The sequence below is a fragment of the Rattus norvegicus genome, chromosome 7, assembly GCF_036323735.1.
Source record: "Rattus norvegicus strain BN/NHsdMcwi chromosome 7, GRCr8, whole genome shotgun sequence".
NCBI classification, from domain to species: domain Eukaryota; kingdom Metazoa; phylum Chordata; class Mammalia; order Rodentia; family Muridae; genus Rattus; species Rattus norvegicus.
In genome coordinates this window covers 122,393,492-122,400,086 of record NC_086025.1, presented here as the reverse complement: position 1 = coordinate 122,400,086, position 6,595 = coordinate 122,393,492, and positions in this window count along the sequence as shown.

Genomic DNA, 6,595 nt, shown 5'->3' with positions numbered 1-6,595 from the left:
AAAAAGAAAAAAAATTAATAAAAATAAATCTTAAGGGGCTGGAGAAGACACCTGCACTTATACACATAACCTACCCCCAAATACATACAAATATACATTATTAAAAAATAATAAGAATGAATTCATAGACGCTGTGACGAAGAGGGCTCGCGTCCCTTTTATAAATGGCTTGCACGCTAATAAAGAACATGCGCACTTCGCCAGCCTGGCAATGGGAGATCGGCTACGTGGAATCCACACAAATGTCAGGTGTGATGGTGGGCATCTGGTTTGGATCTCAGTATGCCTCTAATGAGAGACAGGAAGCACAGATAAGAGAATTGCTGGAAGCTGAAAGAGGCCAGCTGGCCCAACACAGGCAGCACTGAACAAGAGACTGAAAATAAATAAGTTAATAAACTGCCAAGGTCACCCTCTGGTTTCACGCGTGTGTGCATACACACACACACACACACACACACACACACACACACACACACACACACAGAGTTCGGTTGTTTAAAGCCTGTAATCCACTCTAGAGCCTGGGGCTGGAAGTTAGGGTTTGAGGCCATCCTCAGCCACATAACTTACAAAAGGCAATTTTAATTTTGGCTCATGGTTTATCCGAGGTTGCTTGATCCTGTGCATTTGCACAGAACTCATGGCAGTGAGAACACGTAGATTACTCAGCTCTTCAGAGACAGGAAGCATGTAGTAAGGACCATAGCTAGGCAAACCTCCAGTGTGCATCCTCAGTGACTTACATCCTCCCAGCAGGGAACAACTTAACAGTTCTCAAAAACTAGCAAAACAGCACCGCAGCTCGGAGCCAAGGGTCTGACTCGTGAGCCTTTGGGACCGTTTATATTCAAACGATTATCGCATCCATAGATCCGAAGCACTCAACAAATCCCACAAAACATAAAAGTGCTGAAAATCTGGGGGCTAAGAGGAAAAATCTTCAAAATTAATCAGGTTTTCCAAAGACGCTCTGGAAACACACATCTTTCTCATCAGGAAAATTGCTTGGTGGTATATTTTTACTTTGCTCAGATAAATGAACTCACATTAAGCCTCTGCTGCTGTCTCTGTCACTGAAGTCTTTCTCTGACCAAGAACCCCAGCATCCTTGGTCTGATATTCTCTCTTAAGGACCATAAGGGATGGTAGAGAAGAACCCTGATCAAGGTTACTCCCTCCCACTCTGTAAGCGGTCCTCTTCCTGCCTCCTTTTCTAACATCAGCTGCTTTATGTGGGGTTTTTGTTGCTGCTCGTTTTTTTCTGCTGTTTTGTCCTTATTCTAAGCTAGTTTTGCTACTCAAAATGTTAAAATTTTGTTGTCTTGGTCAGCCAGGGCTACAGATAATCTTTTGTTATTCTTAGATTCATGTGAGACCAAAGAGGGGGAAAAATGTAAAAGAGCCTTTCAAAATCTTATGCATGAATAAAGTCTATATAAAAACTTGTACAAAAATAGGAATTTGTAGTTTAGTTACATATGGATAAATGATGTCGTTTCACTCTGTTATAAATCCAGTTTGGATTCAGCTATCTATTGAAAAGGTGGTGAACGTAGTTTGATATGTTGCTGTCTCTTGACTAGATCGCTAGTGTATTTTGTTGTTAACAAAGCAAATAGGGTAAAAATGTTCTAATAAGAGGGTGAAGAGAAGAAAGGGGAATTATGAGTAGGACGTTTTTGAATTAAGGATGGACTTTGTCCTAAGAATTGTTCCAAAATGGAAATAGATAAGGGCCAAACCAGAAACTCAAATGTATGTTGCAGAAGAAACATGACAGGCGGGCATGCCATAAAATGGAGCTGAAAGAACTGTTCATTTCAGTGAGTGAAATAGTTCCCCCGTTCAGAAGCTGTCCATCTTGCTCTCCTCCGTAAAGTGGCACAAGTGAAGGGGCCGTGGGCCGTTGATGCTTTAGTTAGCTCCTGCGGTCCACGTTTTTATTTTGTCTGTTGTCCCTGTAAGCCTCCCTGTGCCCTCCCATCCCACAGGTGCAGGGATGCTCACACTTATTTTGCTGCTCTAGCTCCACACAGTAGAGAAAGAACCTATGTGTGTATCTTTGCTATGTGACATGAAGACATTTCCTCTGGGCATTGTCCAATCTGTGCCAACCTCCAAACCTGTTCTCACAGATGGGAGCAGCCAGGGCAGCGCCACACTTTTCCTGGTACCTCACCCAGCCACCTGAGGAACGCTTCAGAGATGTCCACTCAGGTAAAACGGGGTTCCTGGCCTCACTGAAGAAACGAATTTTCAGGTCAAGCCAGCATGTTACAGTTTATTAAAAGATGTTTGAAACACAGATTTAGGCACACAATGGTACCCAGGAAAGGAGTGAAGGGCATCCAAGAACACGAGTGTGCGTGACTTAGTGTCTCTGTTGCTGTGATAAAACACCATGACCAAAGGCAACTTGGGAAGGAAAAAGTTTATCTGGCTCACATGTTACAGTCTATATCAAAGGAGGTCAGAGCAGGAACCTGGAGAGAGAACCGAAGCAGAGCCATGGAGGGGTGCTGCTTACTGGCTTGCTCCTCAGTTGCTTAGACAACCCAGGACCCTGGGGACACCACCCACAGTGGACTGGGTTCTTCCACATCAATAATTGATCAAGAAAATGGCCCATAGGCTGGCTTGTGGGCCGATCTGATCAAGGGTTTTCTCTGCCGAGGTTCTCCCTTCTCAGATGATTGGCTTGTGTCAAGTTAACAAAAGCAAAACGATTGAGCAAACAGAAAAAAATAAAATAAAATAAAACCAAAGTGAGTTCCTTAAACGGAGTTTATTTCATTTATCTTAACAATAGCCATACGTACAGTTTTTGCTGAGTTATGAGATCATGAACTTGAAGAAGTTGCTAAGCAGCTTAAATGAGATCACAGAACGATGACCACTGTTATCCACAGCTGATGAGGTAAAACCCTACATCACACAGATGCAGAACTTAGGATATCTTTACTAAAAACAAAAGCCAACAATACAAAACTGAAGTTGTATTTCTGAGGCTCAGGAACTATGCAGAGAGGAGTGAGCCACGCCTAAGGACATATATATATACCCCAGGCCTTCGACCTGGTTTATTGCTACTTTAACATTCTTCCTTAAAAATATCTCTATATAAAAGAAATAGTCTCCATGGAGCAACCTTCACAGCAAATGACAATTGTGCTGCTGTTCTTCTGGCGCTCTACTGTTAAGTCTTACTTCCAGCCACCCCACCCCCACACTTCCTGCACCCATCTGAAGGGCACGTGGGCCCTGCCATCAGAGGAGTGGGCATGGGGTTGTGAGGTGGAGCATGCTCAGACCCTGGAGATCTCAGCATCTGAGACGCAGCAGAGCTAACTCCCTCCTTGTCCTCATGCCTACTTCCAGGCACGTAACCGCTACCTCCAACCAGGTGATCACAAGCACCAGTCACGTAGCACAGCACCTGGACTTCTTCCCCATGCAAACAGAGCATCACCAGCATCACAGTCTCAGCCAATAGGATGTATTTATCCCCCAAATCCCATCCCTCTCCCAAGGCTCATAGTCCCTGTCGACCTGGAATAAAGCACACAAGTTATTTCACCAAGGATCCTCAGAGACTGACTGTTTTTACTGAGCTGTAACACTTGGGGGAAGGCTCTCTACCTGGATAGTCTCATTGTTGGATCTTGGACCCAACTGCCTAGCCAGGCTCCCATGGCTAGCAGAGGCTCACATCAGAGAGCTGGCTTCAGTTCACTTTATTTCCCGGGAACCTGCTTGGTTTCCAGGGAGTGCTTGTTCACACCTGCCACCAGGAACTTTACAGGCTCTAAGCCTTGATTCTATGCCCCATGTTGGGCACCATTCGCAACTGCAGGCTTTCCCGCCTGCACATAAGACCCCTAAAATAACTACTCTGAGACTTAATCATACTTATGAATAAAGACTCAGGCCATGAGCTTGGGCCTGCTCCCTGACTAGCTCATTAATTATCCTGTTTATCTAATCTAAGTCTCACCACACGCCTGGTCACCTGGTCCTCACTTTCATGCAGCCGTCTTCCTCTGTGTACAAGTGAATCTCTCCAGCCTGACTCAAACCCAGAATTCTCTCTCTCCTTCTAATCCTGCCTTGGCTCATTGGCTAATAGCTTTTTACTGACAGGTGACTGTTTTTACATAGTATACAAGAAACTATCTCTATATTTTTCCTTTTAGTACAACAAATTCTCTTATAATAATAAACTATATACAATAATAATTATGAAAACTATCAGGTAAGATTACATCCATGATGTCTAGCTCATATGTATTGGGCAACCTTGGAGAAAGTATTCTATTATCTATCCAAACTTGGTGAGTTCAGAGTTCTGTACTTAAATAAATTTCTATCAATACTTGCATTAGCAACTTAAAAACATCTTAAGGCTTAAGAACATTTTCTTAAATCCTAAACAACTTAAATTTAACTGTGAGACTCTATCTAGTCTTAAACCCCATCAGAGACATAAGAAGGAATAAATATTACCTGAGGAAGTGCAGCAGAGCCACGTTTAAACTAGAGAAACGACAGACACACAGCTGGATGCTTAGAGAGCCCCCCAAACTTCCCTGTGTTGTTGGAGCATCACCTTCAGTCTTCTGGCCCAGAATGTCTGACGGACTTTTCTGTGAGGCAGGAGTTATGAAGGACTGCTTACCCTATCTTGGCAGAGCTCTGCAGTCGACTTCTCTGCATCCACTTGTCCATTTTGGACAGCATACTGTCAACAGTTGACGTGAGGGCAGTTTTTTGCCCAGTGGCTAGCTTGCCACATACAAAGCAAACTCCATGAGGAGATTCCTCAATGCTCATCATCTGCCAGGAAGAGAACTGTCTCATTGTCAAAAAAGCCTTTTAATGATAAAACATTTTAAAAGCCGTATTGTGGATCTCTGAGGTTTTTGAAGACCATCAATAGTATTTCTGAATAAACAAACATGGCTTGTTTCTAGCTATCTACTATCTGTTTAACCTTGGAAACATATTTGGTAATAAACTAGACTAGTATATAACATGATCATAAGTTTGATTAACTATTAACTTGCATTTAATTATCCTAAAGAGTTTGTAATAGCAGCTTTCAAAAGGACTAGAACTTAACACTGTATAGGTACAATACCATAAACAAGAGTTGAAACATATATACACAGCAATGTTGTAGCAAAACCCTAATCTGTACCAATATACAAAGATTTATACAAATGTAACTAAATATGACATTAATTTTGTATTGCTATACAAAGATCTATATCAATATAAGACTTGGCTAGTAGCAGCTCTAAAATTTAAGAGCAGATTCAAGACTCTATCCTTTGTTCCTATTATTCCTGTCTCTCCCTTTCTCCTTTCACCCCTCCCCTTCCCTCCAGTTTCCCCCTAACACTATATAGGAGAGAAGGGAAAGAAAAAGAAATCCTGAGTCTAACCTCCCTCATTTTGATTCCTCCTTGTTCAACACCATAACAACTTGTAGCCACCACCCTTAAATGATTTAAACACTCATTGTGAGGAAACCCTGCTAATTGAAAGGTCAAAGTCTACCATTGTCCAGAGCCTTCTGAGCTCAGTGCAATATGGAGGACCTGCTTCACTGGCATGGTTTGCCTCTCTGACCTTGTCTGGGGAGTTCAAAAATTCGCCCCACATGCCTCTACCTGCAGACCAGTTAAGATTAGACTTTCTCTCTCCCCACAAGAACCCATTCAGCTAGCACCTGAGATTCCTGGAATGCCTCTATGCTAATGAGGCATGTTATTTTAAGCTATCAGCCAATGATCTTTGCCCATCCTGGATACTCTGACCCTCATCCCCAAAATTATTTAAATCTTGAATCAGTCCAAGTAATCTGCCTCCCCACAGCTGGTCCCAGGGTGGGCTTCTGAATCCTCCCCCCCAATTCAGTCATCTCTGCTCCCTTTGCCCTTCCCCAGAGACAGGGAGGGTCACAATGCATCATCAAAAACCACTCAACTCACCTCTTGGGGATGGGGGTGGGGTAGGGGTGGAGAATCACTCTCTTAAAATTGCTTACTGCTAATTTGGGACATCATTTTCCTTTGGGGGCACCCTAAAAATGGGAATATTGGTCAGTCTTAAGAAAACTAGCTGTAGGGGTTGGGGATTTAGCTCAGTGGTAGAGCGTTTGCTGCCCTGGGTTCGGTCCCCAGCTCCGGAAAAAAAGAAAAAAAAAAAGAAAGAAAGAAAAGAAAATTAGCTGTAGCATTTGTTATCCAGTCTCTGTATGCTGAGAAAGTTCAGGGCTTAACAGTCTGTCATGCTGGATGAATTGGGGTCATCTGGTGTCAGTAGCTGTCTTTGTTAGGGTTTCCACTGCTGTGAAAGGACACCATGGTCAAGGTAACTTTTATAAAAGAAACCATTTAATTGGGGCTGGCTTACAGTTTCAGAGGTTCAGTCCATTATCATCATGGTGGGAAGCATGGCAGTGTCCTATAAAAATAACTTTTATTCTTCTGTTGTAACTGTTGTCTGGGAGGCTTACTGCTGTCTGCTAACCTAGGCTTAGTCCTGGAAGATTCTAGGCTCTGTACAATCTTATCTAGGCCTAGAACGC